We start from the raw sequence: 13,889 nt of genomic DNA, 5'->3' as shown, positions 1-13,889 counted from the left end.
ATCTGGAATGGGTGAATGGGGATTGTTGAGTTCACAATCTGTTGCAATTATATCATGCGTGACTTTTCAATGAAAATAGTATAATAATTAATGGGAGGTGGGTATTGCTTGCTGGACCATTGCTCATCTCTTGTGAAAATGTTGGTGAGATGCAATCTCTATGGACTTCAGTAAGGCATTCGACAAGGTTCCCCATGTTTAGCAAGGTTAGATCTCATGGAATACAGGGAGAACTAGCCATTTGGACACAGAACTGGCTCAAAGGTAGAAGACAGAGGGTGGTGGTGGAGGGTTATTTTTTCAGACTGGAGGCATGTGACCAATGGAGTGACACAAGAATTAATGATGGTCCACTACTTTTCATCATTTGTATAATTGATTTGCATGTGAGCATAAGAGGTATAGTTAGTAAGTTTGCAGATGACATCTAAATTGAATGTGTAGTGGACAGCGAAGAAGGTTACCTCAGATTACAATGGGATCTTGATCAAATGGGCCAATGGGCTGAGAAGTGGCAGATGGAGTTTAATTCAGATAAATGCGAGGTGCTGCATTTTGGGAAAGCAAATCTTAGCAGGACTTATACACTTAATGGTAAGGTCCTAGGGAGTGTGCTGAACAAAGAGACCTTGGAGTACAGGCTCATTGCTCCTTGAAAGTGGGGTTGCAGGTAGATAGGATGGTGAAGAAGGCATTTAGTATGCTTTGCTTTATTGGTCAGAGTGTTGAGTACAGGAGTTGGGAGGTCATGTTGCGGTTGTACAGGACATTGCTTAGGCCACTGTTGGAATATTGCATGCAATTCTGGTCTCCTTCCTATCGGAAAGATGTTGTGAAACTTGAAAGGGTTCAGAAAAGATTTATAAGGATGTTGCCAGAGTTGGAGGATTTGAGGCTATGTGGAGAAGCTGAACAGGCTGGGGCTGTTTTCCCTGGAGCATCGGAGGCTGAGGGATGACCTTCTGGAGGTTTATCAAATCATGAGGGGCTTGGATAAGATAAATAGACAAAGTCTTTTCCCTGGCATGGGGGAGTCCAGAACAAGAGGGCATAGGTTTAGGGTGAGAGGGGAAAGGTTTAGGGTGAGAGGGGAATACTGCCCACTTGCCTGGATGGGTGCAACTCCAACAACACTCAAGAAGCTTGACATCATCCAAGACAATGATTTGATAAACCTCCAGAAGGTCACCCCTCAGCCTCCGATGCTCCAGGGAAAACAGCCCCAGCCTGTTCAGCCTCTCTATATAGCTCAAATCCTCCAACCCTGGCAACATCCTTGTAAATCTTTTCTGAACCCTTTCAAGTTTCACAACATCTTTCCGATAGGAAGGAGACCAGAATTGCACGCAATATTCCATCAGAGTCCTGATATGTACTTTGTAGATGGTGGACAGGCTTGGAGAGAAGAGATTACTTGCTGCAGGATTCCTAACCTCTAACCTGTTGTTGTGGCTATTATATTTATATTGCAGCTACAGTTCATTTTCTTGTTAATGGTAACCCCATGGATGTTGACAGTAAAAGATTCAATGATGGTGATGCCATTGAATGGTGATGCCATTATGGTGGCACAGTAGCTCAGTGGTTAGTACTGCTGTCTCATGGGACCTGGGTTCGATTCTAGCTTTGGGCGACTGTCTGTGTAGAATTTACATGTTGTCCTCGTGTCTGTGTAAGTTTCCTCCTGGTGCTCCGGTTTCCTCCCACAGTCCAAAGACGTGCAGGTTAGGTGAATTGGCCATAATGTTCAGGGATGTGTAGGTTAGGTGCATTAGTCAGGAGTAAATATAAGGGAGGGGAATGGGTCTGGTGGGTTACTCTTTGGAAGATTAGTGTTGACTTGTTGGGCTGAAGGGCCACTGTAGAGATTCTATATTAAAAACTGTCAGAAGGTGATAGTTAGGTTCTTGGAGATAATCATTGTCTAGCTGGCATCCAAGGAACAGGAGAATCGACGTTTTGGGCATAAGCCCTTCTTCAGGAAAGAAGGGCTTATGCCCGAAACGTCGATTCACCTGTTCCTTGGATGCTGCCTAACCTGCTGCGCTTTTCCAACAACACATTTTCAGCTCTGATCTCCAGCATCTGCAGTCCTCACTTTCTCCATAATCATTGTCTAGCACTTGTGTAGTGTGAATGTTACTTGGCCACTTTTCAGCCCAAACTTTAATATTCTTTAGGCCTTGCTGGACATGGACTGATTCTTGGTTGAAGAATAGATTGCATTGTATCTATCCTCAGCCTCTGTCAAGGATTTACAAAATAGAGACATCAGCTGTGCTTACAGTGGGTAGCCATTATCTCTCAGTAACTGTCTTTGTCAGGCAGCAAACCCTTGATACAAAACAAGAGAATGAGAGTTTTCAAGAATATCGACATTGTGACAGTTCCCAGGCTACATGACACAGGTTTACTAAGAAGTCAACCTGATGATCACAGATGACTTGTACATTTGTGGAATGGAAGCCTTCGTTGTTGAAATCAGCCACTTTGTGACATAGCACTTTCAGCATGATGTGTGCACGGTCTATAGTGTCCTGTATGTAGGAGAGCCCAATTATATCTATTGCCTGGGCTACAGCACCAACCTCAACACAACAAAATGAGATAAAATGGTGTGAGCTGTCACAGCCTTGATATATTTAGGACTTAAAGATTGAGAGCCCACATGGCTCAGTGGATTTGCGGATGCAGTCGATTGCTTGGAAACTTAGTGCAGTGATCACCTTGATGGCCACTCAGCCCATCAGTTTCCAAGTCCCCCTCCAGCAGTTGCCACAGTTTAATCAAGGAATCCCGGTACATCCTCAATCTGTGCTGGAAATGTGTTTCTCACATCGGGAGGAAATGGCATTAAGGGTAAGAGACTCCAGTTCCCATGTACCTCCCCCATCTTCTGGGAGGAACTTCAACTGCAATCTCTTCATGTGCTAGCTGTTCAGCAGCTGCTGGGGGTTGCTGCTGGGCTTGGAATTGCCTCTGTATTTGTTCCTCCTCCATTTCTCTGTGCCTTTACTTCACTGCAGCCACAGCAATGTTAACCCCTGTTGTGGCTGGATTCCTTAGTCACAGTACCAAGGAGCATATTTGACGAATATCAGAAACAGAGTGAAGTGAGCAGTCAGTATTCTCATCACTCACTAATGACTATTTGGCAGAGTCCTCCATACAGTGGAATATGGAGGGCTCCAACAAGAAGGTCATGGAAATCCATGGACAGGACAAAGAGGCACTGTAACTTCCACTCCACCTACCTCACTCCATCAGGACATTTGCACCTTAGTCTAATGAATGCAACAAACTCCATGCTAATGCAGGAGGAGTTTGCCGATGCAGTAGAATTATTGACAAATGATTCCCTTACCCCCAGTACCACGTCTGTCAAGAAAGACAGCATTGCTTATAAGAACATGCTGGTGAATAGGTACAGTTCAAGATGAGAGGAAATCAGTTCCAAGCCCTTGTGCAGCCAATTGCCTTTATAAATTGTGGTTTGCAGTTGAGGCGCTTAAGGTCACCTGTGAATACTTTTACCTCACAGAGATGACTGTGATCAATCTGTAATGACCAATGACATGGTCAAAATTGTTTGTGACCAGGATTTGTATTCTACACATTTGGACAAATCAGCATTTCACCTATAAGGTACAACGGTTAGAGATATCTTCAACGTATACAATATAAGTGCCTTATTACTGCATTCTCTCCTGAAGGACCTTTGATCTCTCACTAGCAGAGACCTTGTGCTCAGACAGTGAAGAAATTCCTGGTGTAATCACATTGCCATTGTGCATTTGTGATTGAGATGACTATGGGCAGATTGCACTTGTCAGAGTGAGTCACAGGCTCAGCCTAATAATCGAGGGCCCCCAGAACCTTACAGTTTCTTTCCTCTTTACATTCCCTGTCAATCCCATCAGCACTGAGCTTCCACATGTTCCCACCCTATTACTTTATTTACGTCCCTGTTTCCTAATTTTATCTGAGGCAGCAAAGTAGCTCAGTTGTTAGCACTGCTGCCTTACAATGCCAGGGATCTGGGTTTGATTCCTGGCTTGGGTAACTGTCAGTATAGAGTTTGCACATTCTCCGTGTGTCTGTGTGGATTTTGTCTCACAATCCAAAGATGTGCAGGTTAGGTGAATTGGCCAGGCTAAATTGCCCATAGTGATAGGCGCATGAGTAGGAGAATAGGTCTGAGTGGGTTACTCTTCAGAGCATTGGTGGGGACCTGTTGGGCCGAAGGGCCTGTTTCACACTGTAGAGAGGTAAAAACAATGACGGCAAATGCTGGAAACCAGATTCTGGATTAGTGGTGCTGGAAGAGCACAGCAGTTCAGGCAGCATCCAAGGAGCTTCGAAATCGACGTTTCGGGTTTATTCCTGATGAAGGGCTTTTGCCCGAAACATCAATTTTGAAGCTCCTTGGATGCTGCCTGAACTGCTGTGCTCTTCCAGCACCACTAATCCAGAATCACACTGTAGAGAATCTAATCAATCCCCTGAGCCCAGCTTCCCGTGCCAACTATGGTGCTGCACTGTCCTACCAATAAAGCCAAAGTTAATGTGACTGTCAGTGACATGGTAACCAATGTCCTTCAATGTATTATCATCCTGCACCCTTATATGTTGCGTTTTTGTCATTCCCAGTTATTGTCCCCTCTGCATCTCAGCATGCTGCCTCTAATTCCCACAAATGCCTTCCTCAGCTTCCTTCATGTAATGAACCTGTTTTTCATTTCCTATGAATGGGCTCCCGAAACTGACTCAGCTCACCCTCATGACCAATTTGGAAGGACAGACCCAACTAATGAGTGACTGGGCACTTAAGTGATCTGAGTGAACACTGGATTATGATGAGGTGGTGCTTTTGACAGTGGTGGAACACCTTAACTGACAGCAGTCCATCTTGGCTTGACCAAGGACTACTCCCCTTAGACTTTGAGACATGGCTTAGACTTTGAGACATGGCTAAAGTGCATGCAGTGTGTTTGCTGGATTAGCTGCTGTCGCGTGGTGTCATATTACCATACAGCAACATGTCCACCCCTTAACTGATCACAGCTGACAAGAATAACAAACTTCTCTGGTTTTGTGTCTGCACTAAAAGGAAAGGTGTGGAACTGATGTGGAGAATGATAGTCGATCAGAGATGTGCCATGAGGATTTGGTGAGGTGGTACCTGCCTGATGCTATCTTTATGTGGACGAAGGTGTGAGTGGTTTCTGCTCACAGAATGTATCCTGAGATATTGTGAACTACTGTTCAACATGGAAGCCCAGAGGTGCAAGGTGCAATCTGGAGTCACCAAGTGCCCGCTCTGACTTTCCAGTCAGAATTATTGCTGTTGAGTTTCTCTCTGATTCATGAAAGAGTAGAAACTGCATATAATAAAGGAAAGATTAGGTAAGTGCAAATAAATCAGCCTCTCGTCACTCACTGATAAGGATCTCATCTCACCATTCAAAACCAGGTCACAGAATCAGACATCTTATTTCTCAATGTCGAAAATCCTATTTTTCTATTCACACTACACTTTCTGAACTAATTCACTATTGCCCGCTATTCATGGGCTGGGAAAATTCAGCCCATGTTTACCAAAACTGAATTTTATAAATATTTGGCTAAGTGTCAACTTTGGGGAGTTTCATGGAGGTTTCACTCCATGAGTTGTCTGATTCAGTTATCTCACGTGACGCTCCACTAGAAACCTCATTATATATGCAGGTCTCTGTGGTGCTGCTCTTGTACTATTGCACTCTTGGCAACAGTGCCGGGGTCTTCCAACATCCCATACAATGCTACAAGAAGGTTAATGACCTTCTGCACTCCCATCCTCTCTCTGCAACCTCACACTCACTCTAACACTGACATTGCACCCTCTGAGACTCATTACGTGTTCCTCTAAATATTACATGCAGGATCTTCCCTCAGTGGCCCTCTCTCACCCACTAACACTTGCTGTCCTCCACATTTCCAACTCACTCACTCAGAACAACTCATCACTTTATCCTCACTTTAGTCTCCATTGACTGTTCATGGCTGCTAAACATGATGAGCAATCTGGCTACATGTCTGTGCTAAACGCAAGGTACAACAGTGATGCTGTGAACATTCAAGTAAGTGCAAAGTGAGCGAGCACTAAGCAATTGAGCTAAGAAACCTGAGATGTGCCCTGATCCGATGCATGAGATAGGTCCCTACATGCAATGTTGAAGTGGTGAGCTATGTTAAAAGTGGATCACAAATGTGCCATGATGGTATGGTGAGACTTGCACTTTATCAATGCCAATCTCTGTGGAAAAAGGGATGTAGGTGGTTGTTGTCCATGGAGTGTGCCCTGACATATTAGGGAATTGTGGCAAATATGGATATTGGGAGACTATGCTGACATATTGCAGCTACTAGTTCCCTGTTCAGACTTTTATATTAGGAACTTTCACCATCAAGTCTCTCTCCACGGCCTGAGAAAATAGCAAATGAAGTGAGGTGAGGTAATAATGAGATGTTAACGCATACAAATAGGCTCTCACCACTACCTAGTGAGATTCTTGTCTCACTGTTAAAACCTTGGATGGAAAGTCAGATATCCTTTTCTTAACATTGGAAATGGCATTTTCCCAATCCTGCCATACCTTACCAAATTCTTTGCTGTTGCCCAAGTTGATAAGGGGCAGAATGGACTTTGCAACTTGGAAAGAAGAAATAGTTGGTAAAGTTAGAAGCGGCAAGTTGAGATGAAGCAATGTCACTTAAACCCTGTGGTGAAATGAATGAATTCACTGGAAGCTCAGATGTGTCTCATCATCACTTTCGAGATTCATGGGGTTTGAGAGATACATTTCACTGTCAAGTATAAGATGAGAAGAGCACTTAGTCATACTTAAGCACAATGCAAATGCTTTCATCTAATGATTATTTCAAATCAAATTTACCATCGGGGCAAAGTCTAATAACAGCCATTGTAACAAGTGCTCTATTCATTCTTAAACTAAGGAACATGTCCATTTAAATCAAGGTAATGGTGTTGCATGATGTCATTCTCAGTCTTCTTTAATTATCTTTTATGTCATAAAAATAAATCACTTAATGCACAAAGGGACAGTTGACTTTAATCTTCAACTACACTTAAAATCACCTACCACAATTACTCAGTGCACAGTGTAAAATTACAGTGTGATATATAAAACCATCAGTGCTGAGTGTAAAAATTGATGTGTTGTCAATTATAGCAAATTAACGGAATCCAACCATCTGAAGCCATTAACCTTACCTCAGCAATGCTTGCATTGACATCTTGTAGATAGGGTGTTTGGACACTAGCTTTTCATCTGGGGAGCTTTTATTCAAACCCAGGCTATTGGTGCCTCTTCTTTTGCGGTTTCTGGATTTGAACACACTCTCTCCAGCTTTCAGAGTTACTGCAGCTCTTTCTCTTCATACTGCTGGCATTCGATATGAATGAACTATCACTAATCATTGGAATTTCAAACTGTTATACAAGAATTTAGAATCTAACTTCAATCATATTTATAACCAGTGAATGTTAGCAGGAGCACAGATCCTTGGAAACAGCATGCTGTATGAAAGGCATTGTAAGAAATCTCAATTATTGAATTTGGCTATTTCAAATATCACAATTCTACCAGCAACAAATATGTAAAGTAAGGAATACATGACTTACAAAGAAACATCAATTAACATTACACAGAGTTTAAGTTGCTACTCATTTTAAGACACACACTATGGATTGCAGCTAAATCTTCCCAAGCTGTGAACGATGTGGACATTGGTGAGAGAGTTGGAAAAATTGTGTGGCAGGGAGGAGCTGCTCGATGTTGAGGGCAGTTGTATTTTCCAACCAAGGATTGAACAGGAGGGTGAGATTCTCACAAGTGAGCCCCAAAACTGCCTACTTTAATCATAATTCATTAATCTTTCTTCATTAATATATAGTTTCACATTCAACCACCGACTGGATAGAAACTCAGCAGTGATAATTCCTCACATGAAAGTCAGAGATGTCAACTGACGACTCCAGCTTGCTGCTAGCTTCTTTGGATGTCTATCTTGGATGCCCGGCACTAACATCTCAGGGCACACTCTGTGGGTAGTGACTGCAGGCAGTCCCTGTGCTCAGATATTGGTATTAACACGTTCCAGCCTTGCTACATCACCATGGCACACCTCTGATTCACTTGTAAGGTGCTTCTGCACATCAATGCTGTGTTTTGGACTGCACAGGACACTTTGCATTGGAATGTTGCTACCATGACACTTTACCCAGGAACAAGCATCCACCTCATAGATCGGATCACTTTGGGAATCCTTTTGGCTCTCTCAGTGCTCTCTCACTTTGCATCTGCTTGGATGTTCACAGCAACTCTGCTTTGTCTTGTCTTTTTGTGCGTTGTTCCCTCTGCTGGAGCTTAAAGACTCAAAGTGCTTGTGGTTTGCCTTGCCATGTAGCACAGACTGGAAGTGGGCGTCTCGTCTTCGCCAACAGTTATCGGTAAAGGGAGTGGGCATATTGCTATATGGCACCGTGCGCCATCAGTCTCACACCTGCAGCATAAGCCAGCTGTGTATGTAGCAAATACACTTTATGTGCATCTACCAAATAGCCAAGTCTTAAAGAGAAGTTGTCCGCTTTCAAGCTAAAGGGAGCTGTCTTTGGGCAGGGTCCTGCACAATAAGTAATTATGTAGCCTCCAACATCATTCCAGCTGTTGATATCAGAGGTTGCCAAGCAAAGTCAATTGGAGTGTGAGGGGCAGGAGGTCCATGCATTAGTTCAGGAAATGTGCTGCTCATATTGGATTCTAAAGAAGTGTCACTGGACCTGAAACATTAACTCTGCTTTCTCTTCACAGATGCTGCCAGACCTGCTGAGATTGTCCAAAAATTTATGATTTTGTTTACAAATGGCATGACCTGGTTACAATGAAATTCCATCAATGTACCCTCAGAATGTTCAGTCCTCCCCATCCAAGATGGCGGCAGAGTAGGAGTCCTCAGCGGGAGCTTGTTCACTTTGTCCTTTTCTTTTTTTCCATTTTGTTCTCTTTTGCATTTCTTTTCCCACTTTGCATATTTCTTGCCCCCTTTTTTTAAAAACAGTCTTTGTTTGAATATGAGAGGCTTTTAACACTTTAAATGTTTGGCTGTTAACCTGATGATTTTATTAAACCTTTGCTTCTGCATCTGGAATTTCAGCAAATGCAAGGACCTACAAGAAGGTATCCTCTAAGCAAATTGTAATTATATCTAATGCACGCAGTTCTGTTGAACGACTGAAACTCTAATGGGGGTGGGGGTGGGGTGAGTTATCTTCTGGACTTGTTCCAAAAGCAAACATGTAGCTTTGCATCAGATGTTTCTCTTGCATGAACAAAAGCAACAATTTGACTCAGACATCACTTGTTTGTGTTTGTTTAATCATTATGGGTCATTCATCAGTTTTTTTTACAGAAGTAATTGCTATCTGCATTCATGAAATGTAAGACATCAAATGATTCGCGTATGGCTACTAATGTGATAAATCTCTGACAACTTTTGTTGCATATATTAATTTTTAACAAATGTGCATACAAAGCACAATCATCCAGTATTACTGGAGAAGGGGTCAAATGCGAAAAATTGCTTGCGTTTATCACATAATGTTAATGGTTGTAGCAAAGAGGAATCTGCATATCTTTATGAAAACCATGCAACCAGTATTGAGTGACCTCTCCAGGCTAAAGCCAGGAAAGCATCTTAACAGGGCTGTGACCCACAGCCCTGCCGATTGCTACAGGCGACATAAATTGCCTGGATTCAGGAATGCCATTTTAATTGTGGATGAATATTGTAGTGTATTAAGCCATCACTAATTGCACCATCTGCATTCTCCCTCTTATTTGTTCATTGTAAACTCTGGTAACCAGAATGGATAAGGACTTAGAGGCTATAATACTGCCTTCTTATTTGTGCAAAGGAGGTTTGAATGACTAATGTTGACTGTTGGAACTCATCCAAGATGATTTCCTTAGGTCCCCAAGGTTACACGTAAGGGAGGATGAAAGAAACAACTAGCCTGGGTTATTCAAAAGGGCAGTATGACCAAACTTTTCAGTTGTCTCATCTTTGTCAACACTCCATCAGATAAAGCACTCTCCAAGCATCTGTAATAGGCATTTCTGAAAAAAAAATCAGATGGTTCATTTCATAGATGAAATTGTGATATCAGCTTGAGCACTGAGTGTGATTCAGTTCATCATCCTGAGCAATGAACCTACATGTTCAGTCTTAGATTATGGGAATCTGTTTAGCACTAATGTTCGCTGTGCTTGAGTGTGGATTTTGCAGAAACCTGTAGAAACAGCTGGAAGCTATAACAAGAGGCATGTTTCAGACATTTTAAAGTATTACAAATCAAGCTTGTTATACGCACAGAAATTGATATTATCTTTCTACAAGACCTCGATGTGGAATATGCCATTGTGATTTACATGGTAACAATGTCTCTAACTGCAGTGGCTTCACATGGAATAAGAAGGAAACGTATTGCTATTAACGTATAAAGGCTCAGTCCCATTTGAGATTTAGACCAGAATTACTAAGGATAGTAGGCCAGTCAGTCCCTCAAGCCTGCTCCAACATTCAATAGGATCATAGCTGATTAGATATTCCTCGCGTTCATTTATCTGCACTTTCCCTGTGGCCTTTGATTCCGCAACTGATCAAAATCTATCTCAGCCTTAAATATTGTAAATATATGGCTTACTCGAAAAACTGAAGGCTGGCTGCGACTGTGAATCTATGCAGCAGTCAGAAGCCTGTGGAGACGCTGTGTAACCCACGCAGGAGGCGGTCACGTGACGTTCCGTTTCGCGCTCGGAAGAGAAGGGATATTATTAAATTAGCTACCGGGTATGGGGATAAGAACTTATGGCTAGACTGGATGACAGCAACAGCAATTTCGATGAATATGAGTAATTGCGTTGCGTGTTCTTCGGCAAGGCCAACCCTGTTTACTACCCCAGCTCCATTGTTCCCAAATATAGACCCAATAGGATTTCATTGTATGATGGCCCTTACTATGCAGGCGGACCCTCCAAATTGTTCGAAATTAAGTGCTATTTTTCCACCTGTAAAGAATTCCACGTTACCTCCAGTGTTTACACCAAGGGCCAACAATTATACGTGTTTTGTTCGAAGGTCTAATATAATCTTGGGAGACATGCCTGCTGACTGGTGTCAGGATACAATTAATTTAACCGGCTGGCAGAATGCTAGCACAATGGTTTGGGCCAGAGCTGATCTTTTTTGGTACTGTGGAGATAGAACACTGCATATTAGTCTACCTCCAGATTGGTCTGGAACCTGTGCAATGGTAAGGTTAGGGGTACCCTTATATTTTTAGGAGAACGACGACAGGGAATAAATCTGTATACACAAATTCGTAGGGATTTGTTTGATGTCACATCCGGCTCAACCACTTACATAGATGCAATAGGTGTTCCCCGCGGGGTACCTGATGAATATAAATTGGCAGACCAGATAGCAGCAGGATTTGAGAATCTCCCAATTATCAGTGTTCTATTCCCAGTTACGCCGAATAAAAACGTTGACCAAATTAATTATGTACATTACAATGTACTTAGGCTAGCCAATAGAACTAGAGATGCGGTGGCGGGACTCTCTGAACAATTGGCAGTGACTTCATTGATGACAGTCCAAAATAGAATGGCTTTAGATATGTTGTTAGCAGAGAAGGGGGGAGTGTGCTCTATGTTCGGGGACCAATGTTGTACGTTTATCCCCAATAATACGGCACCTGATGGCTCGGTAACCAGAGCCCTGGAAGGACTAAGAACTTTGTCTGAAGAAATACATGAACATTCCGGTATTGACAACCCTTTAGGAGGTATTTTTGACTCATGGTTTGGGAAATGGAAAGGATTAATTGCCTCTGTGTTTATGTCCCTCGGTGGTATGATTATTGTGTTAGTGTTGTGCGGATGTTGTTGTATTCCCTGTATTAGATCTTTGTTAAACAGAGTAATTATTACAGCAATTGAAGGGAAGGCTCCCCCGGCCTATCAGATGTCACAGATGGAGACGGAAACCATGGCTTTGGCACGAAGGGAAGACTATGCATCGGAGAGCGAATGTGATGTATAGAACTGGTTGGTTGGTTGGTCTCATTTTTATGAGACCAAAAGGGGGACTTGTAAATATATGGCTTACTCGAAAAAAACTGAAGGCTGGCTGCGACTGTGAATCTATGCAGTAGTCAGAAGCCTGTGAAGACGCTGTGTAACCCATGCAGGAGACGGTCACGTGACGTTCTGTTTCGCGCTCGGAAGAGTGCGAGACGGTCATGTGACGTTCCGTTTCGCGCCCCGGAAGTGGGCCAAGGAGGTCACGTGATGCTCCGTTTCGCGGGCAAAAGAAGCTCACGTGGGGTCAGACATCCGGAAATGCGAGGAGGCGAAGAATGGAGTCAGATCAACAGCCAATGAGAATATAATTCTACCTCAGTGTTTGTATGACGTTTTTTATTGTATAAAAGACTGGGGCAGGGACAGAACGAGGTCTTACTTTTTGAACTGGCACACGTGGTAGTTTGTCAGGGAAAAAGGGTTAGACACAGAGCTCTGAATGCTTTGTCCACTTGCTGTTTAAAATAAATTAAGAGTGTGAGACTGAATATTTTCTCCTAGTGCTTCATTTAAAGGAACACACAGGACTAGGCTCACACATAGAAGAAAGTAAATTGGTAGATTGAGCCAAGGTCCTACAATATACACAAGGACTCTGCCCCAACTGCTATAAAACCATAAGGAATAGGATTAGGATTACATTGTATTGTTCTTTGGGTTCAGGCTGACAAGAAGCAAATAATTTAGTCACATCTATCATCAAAGGAAACAATATACCAATGTTCATTCGGCTTGTATGATTTGGTGCATCCATTTAGACAATTTTCCTTTAAGATTTGACGCAGTGGACTCTTAGCCGAAGCGTTTCCTTTGACCCATGTGAGTCAAGGACCAAACTGTGCAGTGGGTAAAAGACAACAAGGTTACATCAGAGAGTGCTCATATATAAGGGAGTGTACCAGATAACCTTGACATGTTACTCATCAGTTCTCAAGAGCCATCAGGCATCCTTGCCAAAGAGACTTACAGAAAGGTTTGCTACAAGCAGTTGGTACTTCCTCAGCCAAGAAACATCAAGATGACTGGCAGGTGCTGTGTGCAGGTCTTTCCAACATTGCTGAAAGAAAACTACTATCAATTGGGTGATGAAAAAAGCTATGGATTTATGACAACGGCTGATGAGTGGTGTCAACAAATCAATTCAAATATTATAGCATTCCATGCTGACATTAATTGCACTGCAGAAAGGGAATCAGCCGCAATCCACCTCAAACTTGTGATGTCACTGTCCGGTGGGGTATGATGCACATTAATGCTAACACCAGGCATTTTAAAGTGTGTTGCATTACTTGGGAGAAGTATCTGGGACTTACTGACTTCCTGGCAAGAGCTCAAAATACAGCTGATCAGTTGCCTGATGGCTAACTAGCAACTGCCTCCTTGGAACAGGGGAAATAACAGGAGACTCCTTGAGGATGTGTCCAGCAAATTTCAGGACATAACGTTGGAAATGACTTGATACTTCATGGCAGATTGGGTCACCCAGGCTGTTTCCATATTCCAATGTGATATTCCTCAGTCATTGGGTTTATTGGAATCCGATGGTTGACCTTTTGCTGCTTCTGCAATTGGCAGGAAGAGTGAGCATTGGGAAGCTTATTAGTGTTTTATATGAGAAAGTAATCTGACCATACTCAGCACAAGCAGCTTGCATAATAGAATGGGGTGGCATGGTGGCTCAGT

At 42.8% G+C, this 13,889-nt stretch overlaps 1 long non-coding RNA gene across 1 annotated transcript in view; it reads left to right on the top strand.

The window, feature by feature from the left end:
• LOC140465865 (uncharacterized) overlaps positions 1-12,545 on the top strand; it is a 38,718-nt gene extending 26,173 nt beyond the window's left edge. The window contains exon 4 of the long non-coding RNA XR_011955174.1: positions 12,056-12,545. This is a non-coding gene — a long non-coding RNA (uncharacterized lncRNA). The remainder of the gene's footprint in view (positions 1-12,055) is intronic.
• Positions 12,546-13,889: the final 1,344 nt, after the last annotated feature.

This window comes from Chiloscyllium punctatum, chromosome 42 (assembly GCF_047496795.1).
Source record: "Chiloscyllium punctatum isolate Juve2018m chromosome 42, sChiPun1.3, whole genome shotgun sequence".
In the NCBI taxonomy this organism is placed as follows: Eukaryota; Metazoa; Chordata; class Chondrichthyes; order Orectolobiformes; family Hemiscylliidae; genus Chiloscyllium; species Chiloscyllium punctatum.
Note: the sequence above shows the minus strand (reverse complement) of the source record. Positions and strands in the feature narration are given on the sequence as shown.